General features: G+C 41.4%; 1 protein-coding gene across 1 annotated transcript in view; it reads right to left on the reverse strand.

Moving 5' to 3' along the window:
* The window catches only part of TENM2 (teneurin transmembrane protein 2), a 602,965-nt gene extending 597,761 nt beyond the window's left edge, over positions 1-5,204 (reverse strand). The window contains exon 1 of the mRNA XM_056502736.1: positions 4,918-5,204. The gene's annotated coding sequence lies outside the window, so the exon portion shown is untranslated. The remainder of the gene's footprint in view (positions 1-4,917) is intronic.
* Positions 5,205-19,111: the final 13,907 nt, after the last annotated feature.

Here is a 19,111-nt window from a genome sequence, read left to right on the forward strand (position 1 = left end):
GGAGGCACAGAAGAGCTCACCTGGAGACAGGCTCTGTTTTTGTACATGTGCACTGCTGGAAAAAGCTTCTCTGGATCTTTCAGGCTGTGGTTCAAAGAACTTACACTGGCTGCTGTCCCTGTGCCCTGACAGGATAAGCAGCAGAAGACAGTTTTGTTTCTGTCACTTCCATTGCTTGCCCCAAACAGCACCTGAAATAAAACTGTTCCCCCAGGGCAGCACCTGAGATCAAACCACTGCTTAGGTGCCTCTCCAACACAGAGGTCCCGGCCTGGCCTTCCACTGCTGCCTCTCCACGTTCTTCTCGTGCCATCTCCCACAAAGACTGTACCTAGAAGCTATTTCTATCCTCCTGAAGTGTTTCACTGATATGCTCATTAAGGATTTTAGATAGCCTTGTACCATCCCTCTGAATAAGCCCTGGTGTTTTCCTTGCCTATGTGGGCTGAGAAACAACAGATAAATCTGGAGAACAGACCAATTCAAAGCTTTAAAGACTACTACTAAAGGTAAAGGCAGGGCTCCAAACTACTAAGAAAATCCTTCAAGAGCATCTACTTATGTATTTTATGCTATTTAAACACATATTTGTAGTTCTGAATGGTTACAGCTAATATTTTGCCTAAATGTGTTTTGGCTGAGAAGTCTCTTCAGAACAAAAGTAGAGTGAAGACTCCATTAAAATGGGTTTTATTCTGTTTTAATTTTGCTATATTGAGTTGCATTATAGTTAAAAGCAAAACACCAAAACAACTCAAAGCAAACAAACACAAAACTAAAAAATCCCCAAAGCCAAACCATCCTGCTTCAGTGAAATTTCCACTCATCAGAGAATAAAATGTATCTCCTATAAAACCTGTTCTTGAGGGAAAGAAAAAGGCATGACTTAAGATCAATTGTTTCTCTCAGTATTTCCCAGAATGAGTCTGAATACAGCCACTGGTGTAATGCAATGTGTGCACCATGTATCCATTCACAACCTGCTCAGCTACACATAAAGTTTGTAATCCAATGTTGTGCAGCTTGTCACTAAAAATCTTGTAACCACATCCCTGTTTGGATGACTACTGGGTTATTAATGCTCAGCAATAAAGATGAAAGTAGACAATTTATTACTATTTGGCACTGAATGTCAATCAATTCAACTAAAAAGAACCTATTTAAAAATAATAAAAAATGAATAATATCTAAGCTTAGCACGCTTCCTGCTTATCTGAAAAGTCTATCTGATTATATTGAGTTAGTCGGCAAGGTGGATTTAAAACAATGTATTTGAACTTCATGGCATTATGGGATCCCAGTGCAGACCAATGATTGTGAGACAAAACTGAGCTAACAGAGAATGGCCCACAGTCTCTTTGCAGTCCGTGTGTGGATCAGGGGAGGCTGCACTGCAGGAACACGTTCCACGCCGCTGCAGCGCTCAGCACAGCCACTCCAGAGAGGAGCAGGGGCTCTTCCAGGCTGCCAACAACCAGGATACAAAGCTGGTCCAGCCTGTGGCTGGAACAGCGTGACACAGCCAGAGTCACTTGGTACATCACTAAAAGCACTCTGTGCAGGAGCTGCTTTGTGCAGGAAGAAATTAGAGAGATGAGTCATCATCAGTTGGCATGAAGGCTCTGGGATGTGACACCTCCGGTCACAAAGTGGGGACCAGTTCTACTTGTACTGAGTATCAGCAAAACCTTCTTTTCTGCTATAGCACAGAAAGTATTACATAAAACTGCTCTTCCTGACAAGGATCTTGTGAAATTGTAAATAAAGCATAGTTAAAAAATAATAATAAAAAAAAAAAGCTTGGGAAAAAACTTGCCATTTCTATTAAATATTAACCTTCTGAAAGAGAAAGTCAGGACTAAAACATCTCTTATCTTAATTAGTTTAGTAGAAATGAATTTAATTTATATTGTAAGGTTGCATTTTCTATTACAGATCCAGGGCAGGGAAGGGCAAACTTTTTAGAATTATCCATTTATATAAAAAGAATATTATTGTTTAAAGGATCAGTCCAATAATTTTTTGGTCTTATCTTTAAGCATGGACTTCAGTGACACTCCTATGTGCATCTTTTGCCAAAAACATTAAGGACTGAGGGATTAAATTAACAGTAAACTGCAAACAAACATAAACCAGCTTTTCAAACATTGCTTTATTGACTTGAGTAGTCTAATAGTGGCTGGAGCTTTGTCTCCATCTAATTTGACCTTCAGTTTAGCTTGACCTCTCAGACAAGGAAGTCTAGACATTGACCTTGACTGAACTCAACATTCTCCCTTTTCTAGGTTTTTCTAAATAATTTTAAGCACACAATCACTAATACAACTAACACCATGACTTACTCTAACAGTAAAACTGTTCACAGGAAATTTTCTTTGACTGCAGAATGAAAAACGTCTGTATTTGACAGGAAAATGCCAAAACCATGCCCACATATTAAAAGATGATGTATATATATCAGAAATAAAACTGTTCTTTAGAAGGGCAAAGAAATACAACTATTAGCCCCCTCAAATCAATAACCTCTGGTAATCTCTGTGACCTAACAAGAGAAAGCGCTGCCTCAATTCTTTCCTGCAGCTTTGACTTTTAGAGTGAAATATTAAGTGAAAATACAGTTTAAATACAGGAAAGCGTAACTAGTGATGTTCACATGTTAATTCTCCCCATACTGCACAAGCAGTTGAAATCTAATGACACAGAAAGACCATTATTTTAATTATCCCTATAAAAAAAAAAAAAGCATGTAGAGGACTAAAATGTTACTGTTTCCTATGAGCACTGTCTTAGCAGACATGTCTTTTTCAAAAAGCAGAATAAAAATTCAGACGTTATCTGGACCAAACTTTTTATTTAAAAAACATGGTGTAAGTCTGTTAATAATTGGATTAAAAATTACTTCTTTGAGTTTTCAGGTGTTGCCAGGACACTACGAAACCACAGCTAGAAAAGTTCTCCTCTCAAAATGAATTAAAGCTCAGACCTCACAGCTGGCTTTTTGAATACCACACAATCTATATGGGTGTAATGTAAGACTAGTTTTTATTTATTACTCAGCAACTAAAAACCTCATCATATGGGCCAAGCCAAATTAGTCATCAGCCAAGGCAAATCAGGAAAATGTTTCTCAAATACATTGTTTGTATATATTTTAAATCTTGACAAAGTAAGAAATGTTCCTTATCATTAGGTTGTCATCCCCTTGTAAAAACTGACTTTACCTAGTGCTTGTGCACAGTGGTTCTGTACCAGTTGAATGACAAATAAAAACATCTTAAAGAAAGAACCACCTTTCCCAATTCCTCTGAAGTTTGAAGAGAAACTTTAGAGTTTGTACACCCACTGTAAACTATGACACTTGCCTAAAGTAACCATACTAACAGGTGATGTGACTCTTTCATTAACTCTGCCCTTAACAGAGACTGTGGTTTAATTACAACAGATTTTAAGCAGCATTCCATAAAGTGCCCTGTGAGGATGTTGAATGGCTACACTTATTGACAGCTTGCATTCTGAATTGTTACAGCAAAGCTTTATATTCTTAAATTGCTAGAATGCTGCTGCTTCTACACTTTACTTCTCTAGGACATACGCATTTTGAATGTCTCTTACATAATCTAACTACACAACTAAACCTTACAAACAAAGTCTCCTTTAATTCTGTGTTCCTGCATTTTAATTCTGTTATAATACCTGTTTCCTCCACATAACCAGGATTCTGTAAATTTAAACAAGTACAAGCCAAACATTACATATAAATATTTAAATATTTATTCACACACATACACACACAGACAGAGACAGTACTTGCCACTTCATTCTGATCCTTTTAGAAGGACAGAACACTTAAGCACAAAGTAACAAAAAGGCATAAAAAACAGTTTAAGACATCCGCACTATTAAAGCTGCCGAAATTGCTACAAATAGATGTTTACACAAGCGTGCTAACAAGAAGTGTAAAAAAGGAGTCTGGTTCAAAGACAGAGAGTTAAGAGCTCAATTCGCACCCATTAGGCACCTTATTTAAATTTCAGTCTGGGTGTATGCAGGAGACAAACCAGTCTCTTGTCAAAGTGCCACTGCACGGCAGGTGTAGCAGGGACGCGCTCCGGTGTCAGCACACGCTGGTACATTGTCTGAGCGCTGGATGTGATGCATGCCAGCAATCCCTGCCTCCACAGCCAGGAATTTATTATCCACAGCGATTCCCAAACAGCTCAATCGCAGGGCTATGCGTGAAACACCAAAGCGCTTCTGTGTTTATTACCTTCGCAAACAACAAAATATCACCGTCCCTCAGTGCTTCCCGCAAATCTGCGGCAATGATGCAAAGCAGCATTTTTTTTAAAATTCCCTTTCGGAATACAAATGCCTGCCTTCTCCTATTGCTGCCTGCTCCTAACAGAGACGCACCGTGGACAATAGTTTCTGAATCAGCGATACCTTCCCACAGTGTTGGCAAACACCGAAGAAATAAATAATAACATTGTACTAAAATCTCGGAAGAAAAGGGGGAAAGTAAATAAATAAATAAATTAAAAAACAGCAGCTTAAAAAAACAAAGACAACACTAAAATACCGTGAAAATATTAGAAATACCAGCGGTTCAGGATGAGGATTAATGGGCAGAAAGGCAGCGGCGGCAGTTATTGCAGAGGCACAGAGAATCCTCCTTCCCTGGAACTCATGCAACTAATGACCTCTCCAAGTGCTGAACTGCGCGGCTCGGCACAGCCCGGCTGTGACACACTCACACACACACACATATACACCCATACACACACACACTCTCACACACATCCCAACTTGTCAACTCCGCCGCTGCGATCACGGCGGGGATGCCGCGGAGCCCGAGCGCGGCGGAGAGGGGACGAGAGCTCCGGGCACGTCGGCAGGTACGAAGTGAAGAGCATTTACCAGCAGCGGCGGCGGCAGGTTGAGCAGCCCGAGCGCCTCTCACCGTCTCTGGGCGATAACTTCGCACCGGTGCGGATTCCTTCAGTGAGGAGGGGACACCCCTTCCTTCCCTTCCCTGCCCTTCCCCGCCTTCGCTCCGCTCTCGCTGCGCGTCCCGCGCCTCCTGCCACGAGCGGGGCGCCGGGAAGGAGCGGCGGCCGGAGGAAGAAGCTCCGGGAAGCTCCGGGAAGCTCCGGGAGGCAGCGCCGCAGCCTCGCGCCGCCCCCGGGGAGCGCGGGAGCCGCGGCCGCGGGGGGAGCGCGCGCCGGGCTGAGGGAGAGGGAGCGCGCGCGCGCCGCGGCCCCGCCAGCGCGCGCCCCTCCCCGCGGGTGCCGCGCGCGCCGCAGCCAATCGCCGCGCTCGGCGCACGGGCGCGCGCTGCCGGGCGCGCGCGGGGTCCGGGGCGCGCGGGGGGCGGCGGAGCGGGGATGGGGACAGGGATGGGGACGGGGACGGGGACGGGGACGGGGACAGGGATGGGAGCGGCAGCGCCGCCGCCGCCAGCGTGTCCTTGCTGCCTTGACCGTCCCTGCGCACAGCGGGCGGCTGCCCCGGCCGGGCGCTGCCGCAGAGCCGCGGGAGGCGGGGGCGCCCGGGGCTCCCGAGTCGGGATGCTCGTCCCGCCGCCCGCCGAGGCCGTGCGGGACGGGAGGGGATGCGGGTCGGGAGGGGATGCGGGTCGGGAGGGGATGCGGGTCGGGAGGGGGTGCGGGTCGGGACAGGATACGGGTCGGGAGGAGATGCGGGTCGAGATGGGGATGCGGGTCGGGAGGAGATGCGGGTCGGGAGGGGATGCGGGTCGGGACAGGATGCGGGTCGGGAGGGGATGCGGGTCGGGAGGGGATGCGGGTCGAGATGGGGATACGAGTCGGGAGGAGATGCGGGTCGGGAGGAGATGCGGGTCGGGAGGGGATGCGGGTCGGGACAGGATGCGGGTCGGGAGGGGATGCGGGACGGGAGGGGATGCGGGTCGGGAGGGGATGCGGGTCGGGAGGGGATGCGGGTCGGGACAGGATGCGGGTCGGGAGGGGATGCGGGTCGGGAGGGGATGCGGGTCGGGACAGGATGCGGGTCGGGAGGGGATGCGGGTCGGGAGGGGATGCGGGTCGAGATGGGGATACGAGTCGGGAGGAGATGCGGGTCGGGAGGAGATGCGGGTCGGGAGGGGATGCGGGTCGGGACAGGATGCGGGTCGGGAGGGGATGCGGGTCGGGAGGGGATGCGGGTCGGGACAGGATGCGGGTCGGGAGGAGATGCGGGTCGGGAGGGGATGCGGGTCGAGATGGGGATACGGGTCGGGAGGGGATGCGGGTCTGGAGTCGGGGGTCCCTTACCGCGGCCGCCGCTGCGCAGCCCGAGGAGCGCGCGGAGGCAACTACAAAATATGGGCAAGCGGAAAAAAAAATAAAATATTAAAAATCGCTTCCATCTTTTTGTCACAAGCTAGAACCGTTCCAACAACTGTTGTGACTTCTGCAGAACAGAATTGTTTTAGCCTCAAACATCGTGTTACTTCCAAATTGTGCGCAGAATACTCACATTCTCTGAAATAATTAAATGTTGACTATTATTGTACCTTTAATTTCTCCCTCCACCTTGCTGCACATCTGTCAGACCACCAATGGCACCAAAACCAGGAGTGTTAAAGCAAAGTAGATCAGGAAACTAGAGAGTGACAAAGTACAAGGCACAAGCTGATGGTAACCTGTAAAACTTTGTACACATTCTTGGCAAGGCCAAGAGGAAAGTAGCAACTGAAATTAGCAAGGAATCAGAAACAGCAGTGAAAAGGAGCCTTGGACATGGGCAATACACAGCAGCAGGGCTAGCAGTGCCACAGATCAACTTCATGACTATATTCCATACCATAGAAAATCTCTGTAGAGAAATGTAGCAAACTGGAGCACATTGGATTCAGTGTAGTTGGAGAAAGTGCACTGTACGTTTCTGAATAGAGAGAAACTACAGCAGAGTTAATTTTCCAAATGCAACTGTAGTTTTGTAACTGTCAACAAAGAGCAAGAGTTTTAAGGGGCAATCCAGAAACCAGCAGGGAAGCATCTCTCAGCTTTTCAAGGTTAATTGTGAAAAGGGGAGAGTTGAGCATACTGGTAGAGCTTGGTAAATTACATGCAATGCTCTCGCTTGAGGACTGCAGCTATTCACAGGAGTGAAGAAGATCCACAGAAAAACAGCTTCTCCCTGGCCTCATCTTTTTCCATGGCATTTCACAGATTTCAAGATGTGTCCTTGTCTCTAAAGCTGTGGTCAAGATTTTAATGTGTGTGGTGATGTGTTGATTCTGCAGAGAAACTTGTGTACAGATATACTGTGACAGTCGTTTTACTGGAAATAATATTTCTGCTTGAAAATAAACTACATTGCAAAAATGAATGCTAGAGAATTCTTAAAAAAAATGTTGCAGTGAAGTAATGAGTTGCCCTATCAGGAAAGAAAGAAAAAATTACACTGAGCTTGGAAGCACATCTTGTCAAACTACATTTTGATGGATGCAAGTATCAGTGAAAAAGGTAATGGAAAGTCTGTAATAGCAATCCATAAAGCATTTGACTTGCTGCTTATGATGATTAGGCAAATTAACAAAATGCAGAATTCATTCAGCTCATACAATCTAAAGATATTTGGAAATCTTCACCTCATTGGAGTGGCATACAGAATATTACAAAGCTACTTAAACAGACCAGTGATTTGAGAGAGAACAAGCAAATGGCTTATTAAATAACATGCAGCAAGGGTTTGTTGCTGGTCAATTATGATGGATATGGGTTAATGGCACAGACCAATCCAGTTGCCTTGGCATGCTGGCCTCATTTGTTCAGCAGAGCCAGTGAAGTCAAGGTCAGGCATCTAGTAAAAAAGAACGCGGGTGGCATTTCAGGTTGGGGGATTGTTTTCTGGAAGGCAGTTTACAATAAGCAGCATTAGTTTGTCCTGGTGAATAACTAGTACATGCTCCCACGGTTTTGGGTTAGTGAAGATGACAGCTGGGAGTGGATGGGTGGCAGAAAGTATCAAAACAAACATAATCAGAAGTTACATGTTGAGGCAGTATCAGTAAATCAATTTGGGAATACTATCTTTGTGTCCACATTCAGGATTAATGTTAACTATGTAAATCCAGAATATCTGACAGACAATTAATGCAGGTTTTATAAGCATAACTGTATCTTATCCCTAAGTGAGTGTCCTGACAGAAGACAGGGAACCATTCTCTCTCTTCCTCTTGTTCTCTGTTTAAATTGATCTTGGATTCCTTTAGATGTGCTGGTAAAGCTTCAATGGAAGACAGTTTTGTTCCCATCACTTTATTCTGCAGGTAAGGGTATTTCCTGGGATTGGGACTGAATATGCATGAGGCTGCAGAGAATAACCCAAACACTTAATTTTTTGGGTTAGGTCTCTAACTACCAGGTTAGTCAGTAAATGGTGAGCAAGGCTACTCCTCCTTTAGCACCTTTTAAATACATTAGCTCTGTTTAGTTCTTTGGAGGAAAGAATGTGCATGCCTACCTTCAGGAACAAGTTCCAAGCAGTGAATCTGAAGTGAATATAAGTGTATTTCTTCAGCTGTTATTAAGGTGTCTGAGAAATGGGACTGCAGCTGTGTCACGGCCCTGTTGGCTGCATCAGCCACTGCTCCATGGCACAGCCTGGAGCCTGCACATGTTTCCAGCTCCAGTTCTCAATGCCTTCAGGGGCTCTCTCAGAATCACCTTGTCACTTACAGAGCCTGCTGACAGCAGAGCATCTTGTCCACTTTCGGAAGGGCCATAGCTCTCTCTTTTCACACTTCTTTGAAAAATTGACCTTCAGCGTGATTTGAAAGGAAAGAAGAAAGGAGGCAACAAGAAAGATTAGCAGTTTACTGGTGGTAACTGTTGGATGCTTGTCCCCTTGCCTTTGAAGCACACGTTTGAATTTTCTAACCTGGAACTGCTGATTTTTCAGTGTGTCCCTATACATCATTATTTCTCTATTAGTATGTATGTAATGCTAACACCACACTATTTCTATATCTTGATCAAAACAGGCATGATAAAAGGATTTTTGGAAGCTGATGCTATACAAGTACATTGTACAATGAAGGTGAAATTTTAGGAGTGCAGCTTGCTAGTAATAGGAACATTTTACCAATGGGATGTGCATTCTAGTCTTGCTTAGACTCGAAATAGGATCTTTCTGAAAGTTATATTGCATCTCAAATGTAAGTTATGGGATTGATGGAGTGGTTACCTGAGGGAAGTTCACTGGCTGGCATCTCACAAGAGGTCATTCCAGCTGATAACCATAATTTTTTCCAACCCTGTAAGCTGGAAACTGTGAAATGCAATGATCCATTGTAACAACATAGGACTCTTCAGAAAAAAGAGAGAGCTTATCTTCCTGAACAATGCCTCTCAAATGTTTTAATGTGTTGTAAACAGGATTGTTTTAATTAATTGGTACGATTTCCTACATTTATTATATATCATGCAATATCATTAGTCAGTTATGCAACTGCACCTGATTTAAATGTCCAATTTTCATTCTTAATCCTATGTCTACAATTGCATAGTAAGAAATAATGAGAAAATTAAAATATACACGTGAGTATCTGTCTGTTCCAAGGAAGTAACCACATCATGGTATGGGAGAAGAAGTTCTGTGTATCATGCAGTGAGCACCAGCAGAGAAGGAGTGGCATGATACAGAATTTTAACACACTGGGATAACCATCTTTGGTAATTCAGGAAGTGTGTATGTTTGACATTGCAATAAGGGACTTTGTGTCACCTCCTAAATATTGCCAGAAGCTGTGTGTAATTCATCATACAAAAAGAAAAGAAAGATGTTGAAATTGTACCAGTATTTTCAGGTAGTTTCCAGTCTCTTTTTTTTTCCCCCTTCACTTTTATAGGCAGCCCATCCACCTTGTAAGAAAGCCTGTCTTTGAAGTGGCTTAAATGGAGGCACCGATCAGGTAGAAAGCCACTTGCTATGTGCTTGAACAGCTCTCAACAATGCAAAGCCATCAACAAGGTTGCAGTTTTGGAAGAAGAAGAGGGGTAAAAAAAGATGGAAATTCTTTCCACCCGCTCAGTGGAAAGGTAAGAAAATGTGAAGATTTTTATAGATATAGAATGGTGTCATACTTTGAGGAATTGCTGTCTGCAAATGAGCACATTCAGCATGCACAGCCATCCCCAGTGGATGCAAAACTCACCAGAACACACCTGTGAGCTGTGGTGTGTGTTCTGTGGACAAGAAAGTCTGAAATTAAACACCTGACCTCTTTTTTTCTCTATAGCTGACCACAAATAACTGAAAGGAATTTGGAAGAATATGGCTGTCAACCTAGTGTAAAGTGGAAGAGTACCAGCTGAAACAAATGATGAGTCTGTGCTCATCTGGCTGACCAAGAGGAGGATTCACCAGTCACTGAGAAGACTTTGTTTATAAATTGTCCAGCTCTCGAGAAAAAACACATTGTGGGTAATAAAATTAGGTGTCACTGTTAAAGAGTGGTAGGATGCACTGCTTCCACAGTAGTTACTGTGCTAAGAATGCTTATGTGAAAACCCTAAAGCACTAATACAAATGTTAAATTAAAGACATAAATATCAGGGCCGTTCTTGCTCTGAGAGTCAGGACCCAGGTCTCTTACCTTCTTCTGGCCCACTCAGTTACTGGAGTCATACTGGTTTCTAATGACTTTTTAGATGCCAGTTCCCAAATACTGAAATCTGTATTGTCATTGCTGTTGTAACATAAATGGAAGATACAGCTGCTAACTAGTCCCCAGTTTGGTTTTGGAAGCTCCTGTCTGAGTGTAATTGCAATGTTAATTCTCTCAGCCATTTTAATGACTCTGACACCACAGAGGATGAACAGTATCACTTGTATTCCTGCTGTAATTACTGAGAGCTTGTAGCCATTACATTAAGAAAAAACTATTTGCTTTATGTACTTGTCTATATATAGAAATGCCTTTGCTTTTGGAGAATAGGAAAAAATACCACCAGGTGATTATGATAAAAGCCATGGATGTCAGGGGGTGTTCTGGATGCTAACAATGAGTTCACTGACAAAGTGAGCTAAAGATAAAAAAAAATCAACATTTATTTCTGATGTCAGGAGTGGTTTTAGCTCAGCTCTGGATGAAGGGGTATGGTGTGGATGAGGTACCCCACAGACACACTCTGCACAAATGGAATGAGGCTGACTTTAGGTAAACAACACCACACACAGACAATTCTAGCACCTAGTCTAAGTGAAAGGCTACTTAAATTGGTTTAGCCACAAAAAGTGTGAATAATACATCTGGAACAATATACAGAGAAAGAAAGAAAAAGGCAGTAGAGGATGTAAAGGATGAAGTAGCTATTTTACATAAGATTGAAATTACTTCAGTCAGTCCAACAAGCCTGCCTCAAAAGCAGCATTAAGTTTTCAGTCTGCTTCAGCAGTGAGCCAGTGAACTGGTACAGACAAATCATCTACTGGAAGGTGAATGTGAAAATGCAAGGAATTATTTAGGACAAAATGATGAGGAAAAAAAAATAAACCAAAACACCAATGCAAAACTTAAAACAGGACATGCAGTTTGTGACAGTTTGCCTTCTCAGTGATACACACCTACCCCTATACAAACTGCCAATGCAAATTTCACCAACACAATTTGTTCCTTTTAAATAAGACCATTCTGGAGACTGAGGGAGAAATAAGAGAGTGGAGAAAGCAGAATTTGTTGTCTAAAAATGCTTTCATAAATCAGTGAATATTTTATATTTCATAGGCTTTCATAGGCTCCCTTACCATTATGAAATACAATAGAATAATATTTATTTAATTTTCTTAGCACACAAGAATGAAAAATACTATATAATAATAAACTAAAATAAATTTTCAGAATTGGGATAACTTTTTTTTTTTTTTTTTTTCAACAGGTAGCATGAGTTCTTTGTCATTGCACAGCATTTTAAATAAAATAATTAAATATTAGAGATGGGTCTTTAAGAAAGCTGTTAGTTAATTTTACTTTTACTCTGTTTGACCTTAATTTTGCCCCATCTTTCATTGCTAACTTTGATGTTCTGTGCCTTCCAATGCCCTCTTTTCTTTTAATGCAAAGTATTTCCTTGAAAAGAAATTCTATACAAGCACACAAAAGTATTCAGCTGCTTAATTTATCTTCTGACAAAATCCAACAACTCCATTCAGGATCAGAGCCCTTTTTTTGCTACTGACTAAAGAGGATGACACAGTCCTCTCTCTGTGAAGGTCGTGGTTTAAGTGTCTGATTTCCTGAATACTGTATGAAAGAAGGATGATGAACTTAGCTGTTATCAGCTACTTTGTGTGACGAAAGGTGCAAGATAAAGAGGAACTTTTCATGCCTGATCTCCTTTCATTATCTGTTGTGTTAAACTGCACTGAGCAGTCCCTGAGAAGCCCAATATTTTATGCATTGGCTATAGCAGCACTGGGCAATAGATTTATAAAGTGATATGGTAGACACAGTTTTCTTGCTGTAAATATGTATAATGCAAAGAAACATGTCCATTTATCACTTCTACCAGTATGAACTCCTGCAGTGCAAAAAGAAATTAAGGCAGTCATAGAAGAATGGGAAGTTTGAGCAGGAAATATATTTTCAGGGATGTGTAATCTACAATGTCTGGTTTAAGGTTACAAAAGTACCTATAATCACTAATGATATGCCTAAGTGCTAAAATATGATTTTTTTAAACTGTAGATAAATAGGAAAGAATAAACCAAAACTGAATTGAAAAGTTTACTGTGTCTGGATGTTTTATAAAGTTGAAATTTAAAGTGCTGAAAAAGGGAAGAGAATGCAAGTAATCCAAGGACTAAAGAGAATATTTACACACAAGATTAGTTTAATGTGGATTTTCTTTTCTGTTGTTTTCTTATTTTAATACATATATCTCATTTTTAAATGTTTGCATTATAAAATCTGCCAACTTATTGATCTACAATTTCCTTCTAGGTTTAAGGCAACTTCACTGTAATTTTTCTGTATTTTCAAACAGTTTAGTTTTCTGTGCTCATTAAAGCCATCATTTCTTTGCCCTCAAAGGAATTTGTAAATGCTGATTAACACACTCTAACACCAGGACTTGCTAAGCAAGTTATTGAATTCTTCCTGTTCTCTTCCAAAGGCATGTAGGTATATTTCAATTATTTTGAATACTTGTCTCAGTGCTCTCACATTATTCAGTGTAAAATGTGAGAATGGCAGAAGTTTCACACTGATACACTTTTGCAGAACTGACATTTGTGAAACTGTATTTATATGTTCTCTGTATTCTCCTGTCCTATTAATGCTAAAAAGGTGCAGGGGATCCTTTGTACTATTCCTGTCATAAGTTATTCCCAGGCTAATTTCTGATTTCAGGGGAAAAAAAGAAGGTGTAAGCTGAGACTGTCAGATCCTCAATGAGAGTATATACATGGGATATAAAGGTTCCTCAAAAAGAGAACTTAAAATTCTCTCACTGTCTCCTGAGGAGCCTGAAACTTATTTTACTAATATCAATATTACTTTTTTCCTAATTATCAGTATTGAAATAGTAAACTGAAATAGAAACTCTGAAATATAATATATTCAGTATAAAAAATGTACAAAATTAAATATAGAAAATCAAATGCAGTCTTTACATTGCTAATAAGATTCTGGAGCTGGAATTCACTCATCCTTGAGTTCATCACACACAATTTATCCTGAGAATGCTGCAGTCTCTCAGGTCTGATGACCTGCTTCACTTACAGGAAAACTGACTTTTCCAGTGTTCCAAATAAATATGACTAAATATAATTAAGAATATGTGGCTGGTATGTAAGAAGACACAATCCATACTAATTCATTCATGTTCAAATTCAAACTCCAACACAGGTCTAACAATGGGCAGCACAAAACTTGGTGTCTCCCTGACACCAATTGTTACTCCTGCCATAATTAAGCTTGCCTCCAGCAATTAATCACCTTGACTGCAACAAATAGTGTATTTATCTTCATTAGCTGCCTGCATGGGAGCCTTTCCTTTATGCCTTGGAGCAGGAGCTCCAAACATGGAAGGGACACGGATTCCTGGGAAGGGATGAGAATTCCAAGGAAGGGACATGGATTCAAGGATTGCCTGGAAGGGACGTGGATTCCATGGAAGGGACTGGGATTCATGGATTGCCTGGAAGGAATTCAGGTTCCATGGGAGGGACTGGGAATCCATGGGAGGGACATGGATTCCCTGGGAGGGATGTGGATTCCATGGAAGGGACAGGGATTCTATAGAAGGGACGTGGATTCTATGGGAAGGACTGAGATTCTATGGAAGGGACTGGGGTTCTATTGAAGGGACTGGGATTCTATGGAAAGAATGTGGATTCCATGGAAGGGACGTGGATTCCATGGAAGGGATTGGGATTCCATGGAAGGGACTGGGATTCCATGGAAGGAATGCAGATTCCATGGAAGGAATGGGAATTTCATGGGAGGGACTGGGATTCCATGGAAGGGACATGGATTCCATGGAAGGAAAGCAGATTCCATGGAAGGGACATGGATTCCATTGGAGGGACTGGGATTCCATGGAAGGGACTGGGATTCCATGGAAGGGACTGGGATTCCATTGGAGGGCCTGGGATTCCATGGAAGGGACGTGGATTCCATGGAAGGAATGCAGATTCCATGGAAGGGGTGTGGATTCCATGGAAGGAATGCAGATTCCATGGAAGGGACATGGATTCCATGGAAGGGACATGGATGCCATGGAAGGAATGCAGATTCCATGGAAGGGACATGGATTCCATGGAAGGGACATGGATTCCATGGAAGGGATGTGGATTCAGCCGTCCCAGGGATGGGCACAGGCACTGCCTGTTGGGGAGGGGAGGCCAAAGGCAGCCCCAGCTGGAGGGGGCTTGGCTGGCACTCTGTGCATGAAGTGTGACACAGCCATAGGAAACCCAAGTCCGTTTAAGACTGTGATTTTTGCATTTTCAGCTTCCTCATATATTTTAATGAAAGACAAACAGAATTATGGACAGTGCAAATTATTTTTCTCAAGTGAGAAAGAAAAAGAGAGGATGCCAAACTAATTTATTTGCTTTTGTTTGCATCTCTTTTTCCATGATTATCTTAACAAATGAGTTTACTAGCAGGAATGTTTGGTAAAATAATGAAGCAAATATTGTTAAATATTGTGATTATTCATAGCAGAACCTATAAGTCATGTTTCTCCAATTGGAAAGAAGAAATATGTTGCACAACCTACATACCCATTCAAAAAGAGCTTGAATATTCAAAAAGCTCTGCTTATGAATGAATTACGTAAAAAATTATGCATAGATATTATTCAGCAAACAGTTTGAACATATACATCAGAAAAACTAGTTTGTTTGGAAAACTTGCAAACACATAATGGAGCAAAGAAATTATTCATTATGAATTATTTGCACAGCATCTGTCTTACTTTCTCATGTTAATTGCCTCTGCTAAACCACATTTTCACCCCCTCAGTATGTAAATTTAAATGATTTTGCATATTCTCTGAATATCCAGTAAATGCAAGTTTCATTACCTTACTGTTTACATATTTTTCTCTCTAATTGTACTGGCGTTTATATAATTTTAAAATTTGACCTACCAGCTTCCTGTAGATTGCAACCTTTTCCACTAGATTCTGATTATTGCCTAAAAACAAAAAAAACACATATGAAAAATTAAACCCATGCACATGGACTGCATTTGTGAAAGATCTCATAAGGTATGTGTTAATTCCCACTGTATTTATAAAAGCTGTGTCTTGTTTTTAATCACAATGCTTTAAATGTAATTATTATAAATCTAGGACATGACCCACAATTGATTGGAATTAACAGAGATAATTTTACTGGCTTCTCAGAGCCTAGAGCAGACCTTCTCCTACAAGAACTGGGTGATGTGTCATCATATCCTTTTGTGCTTCCCAAGATTTACCACTCTTGAGTAGAATTATTTGTTCTACAAATACAAGCTTATACATCAGGCTGACTTCCTGTAAAAATATATTTTTATTTTTTCCCCTGTATTTTGTGAAGTTTGGATTCTTTGACCACTGACTCATGTTGTCTCTCTAAGAAACACCATGAGGAAAAAGTGTGCACATGGTATCCTGTCTTTTCCTTATCATCACTTCATACCACCAGCAGAAATAAGTGTCTTGTCCAAAGCTGTCTGGTCTTAGAAAATAAATGCAAGTTTAACTTTTCAACCCTGTGAACAGAAAAGACCCCCTGGCAAAACCTGTCCCCTGGGTCAGTGAGAATGGCCAGCCAAGAGCAGCCCAGGATTGTCTCTGCCTCACCAGCACACACTTTGTTAGAGACCTGCAGGAAGCACCTGGAAAGTGTCAGTGCTGTGCTTAGAAGCCAAGATCTTTGAGAATTAAAAAAATACACACTTTTCTAATGACATAAACCCTTCTGTTTAGGATTCCATCCTCAACAAAATTATTCTTTGTTTCTGTTTTACACTGAGGTTACAAAACACTGTGTTAACATGGGTAGAACTAAACACCCTTATCCATTTATTTGCTGTGGGCAGAAACCTGGCTGAATGCTTACAGGAAATGTTTTGCAATGGCCATTAGTCCTTCCCCAAGGCACAGGAAGCAGATGTTACAGTCTGCACATCACTACTAAAAAGTCAAGTTTTGTAGCATCCTATTGGATTTCAACGGGGAAAAGAAATTGGGATATGGTGTTGTGATACAGTATTTTTGCATTAATGTGAGAAGCTCTCAGTGCATCACAGATTCCTCGGTAGTATTTTCTGCTGCTGATCCATCCAGCCTTCTGTGCTGTAATGCACCAGACCTGGCTGTCAGATCATATCTGAAATGAGCAGCACCAATAAAATTTGGGTCCTAATCTTCAGCAACTCATTATTTTGTAATATACCTTTAGGCTACTAAACACATCTATAGGTTTCTCCTCAGGACAGGATGTGTTGCCCTGTATGCTTTAGCAGTTCAGTGAGCTGAGCTGATTCAAATGAGCCTTGAAATGTTAAATACAACTTGTAATATCAAATGCTCTCATATCAAATAATTTTCTTCCTGTGGATCCTAGGGAGATTAAGGACTCATGCAGTGACTGAAATGTCCACTACTTACATCAAATATCTCAGCACTGGCTGTATCATTATCTGCTCACTGGAGGAATGGCTGGAAAATAGGACTGCAGTACTTCTGACTTTATTTATAAATCAAGCATAAGGAGCATCTATCAGGTCCATATGGCAACAAGTGAATGTGAAATATTGAGGAACTGTGTTACAGTGTGACCAAAGCCTTCATGTACAACCTTGAAGTGATGTTTTCTTTGTAACTGGTGTAGAAATTAATTTTTGGGTAAGAGAGCAAACTAAATGCAGTATGGCTGCACTTCAAATTTTCCTTCCCTCTGCTTATCTCAAAACCCAGAGAAAGAAGCTGTCTCTTCTTTATTGTTTTTCTGGTTTTGCTTTCATATCTTGCAGCAGTGTCTGTTTACAGCTTGCTTACCTACCTTCCCTTCTCAGCTGAATTAAAATGAAGTCTGTTTTGAATCATCCAAAATACCTTCACCCAAACCACTCCTGTGTGTCCAGAATTGAGAGGGGAACTATCAAGATATTTATTTCCTGCTTCTTTCCCCTGCTTTGCTCTGCAGATGCAGAAGAGACACTTGGAGAAGGGTGCTGGTTCTCCTTGACCCCTGGGGCCAGCTCTGTTTGCCAGTGCAGCCCTTGTGTCCTTGTGCTGAGGCTGGGCTGGGTCTCCTGCCCTAATTCTGGCACGTTCCTACTGACACGCATTTTTGTGCTATAATTAACTTAATTATCATATCATAAAGCAGCAGTATGATTTCCATCTCTGCACTTCATGGTAGCCTTATAAAAACCAAATATTTTGAAAGGTAATTAGTAAGTAACTAAGTGTGAAAACTGGGAGGTTGTGTTTTCTAGGACTGGCATTCTCATTGTAAATGTAGTCACACATAGGATCAAATGGTTCTGGAGATGCTGTTTGAAAAATTCTGAGAATGACAATAGACTGTAAGTGGGCAGACCTCAATGTTGCCAACAATTAAAAAAATTATATCAGCATATAGAAAATAACCTTTTCTAAATCACAATTATTTCAGGATCCTAGTTTCAGGAGAAAATGTGGAGTCGTGATACCACTATGGAACAACTGTTAACTGCATAATGACAGTCACAGCATACAGAAATGAGTAGGGAGTACTTTCATGGAAAGCATATTGTCATCTTCCTTGCATTGAAAGTCAAAGGCAATTAAAACATAATTTAATTAGAGAATATCTTATCAGCTGTAAAAAGTAAAATTGATTGATATGCAGTGTAGGGATGACTTGGCTGCTGCTATTTGTAAAGTGATGCTGAGGCTGACAAATTAGTCACTTGGTTTTTTTATTTGATAATTTCATGTATTTTTATATTTTCTTTCACCACTGAAAGCATTTAATTAGCTAATATTTGATTGCTCATTGTTTAGAAATGGAAAATGTTACAACTGTATTGTGATTTGAGGAGTTGTTGGCCTTGAGATTAAGCATCTTGCATGACTACATCCTGCTCTCTCATTACTAAAAATATTTATCTGATAATAGGATTTTTCCTATGATTATTTTTGTCTGTGTTACCCTCCAATAGGATGTTTTAGTCTCCAGCTTAAACATCACATGAAGCTGGAAACAGGTCAGCATAGCTCAGAGCAGCTCCAAATCACTGAGCAATCTCCTCACTTGGAAGAATCTGTATCACTTACCCAAGGGCTGAATTTGGCCATGCAAGGAGGAGCCAATCAGGAGGGATGAACACTGACAAACCACAAAACCTATTTCTATCTTTAAAAAGCCACAAAACAAAAGGGATACCAAATCTATTTTTTTTTTTTTTTCTTAAAACATCCCTCTTACATTCATTAAACCAGCAATTTGCTCTCAATCATTACTTCAGTAAAGGGCTGCAGTGTGGTTTGAGTTAATAAATATTAACAAAATATCCAGGTGTCTGTTCTTTTCTGTTAATTTTATTCTTTAGAAGAGGGAGAGTTGATGGTATGGCTTCATGGTTTTTTGGCTATTTCTA

The sequence above is a fragment of the Oenanthe melanoleuca genome, chromosome 13, assembly GCF_029582105.1.
Source record: "Oenanthe melanoleuca isolate GR-GAL-2019-014 chromosome 13, OMel1.0, whole genome shotgun sequence".
In the NCBI taxonomy this organism is placed as follows: Eukaryota; Metazoa; Chordata; class Aves; order Passeriformes; family Muscicapidae; genus Oenanthe; species Oenanthe melanoleuca.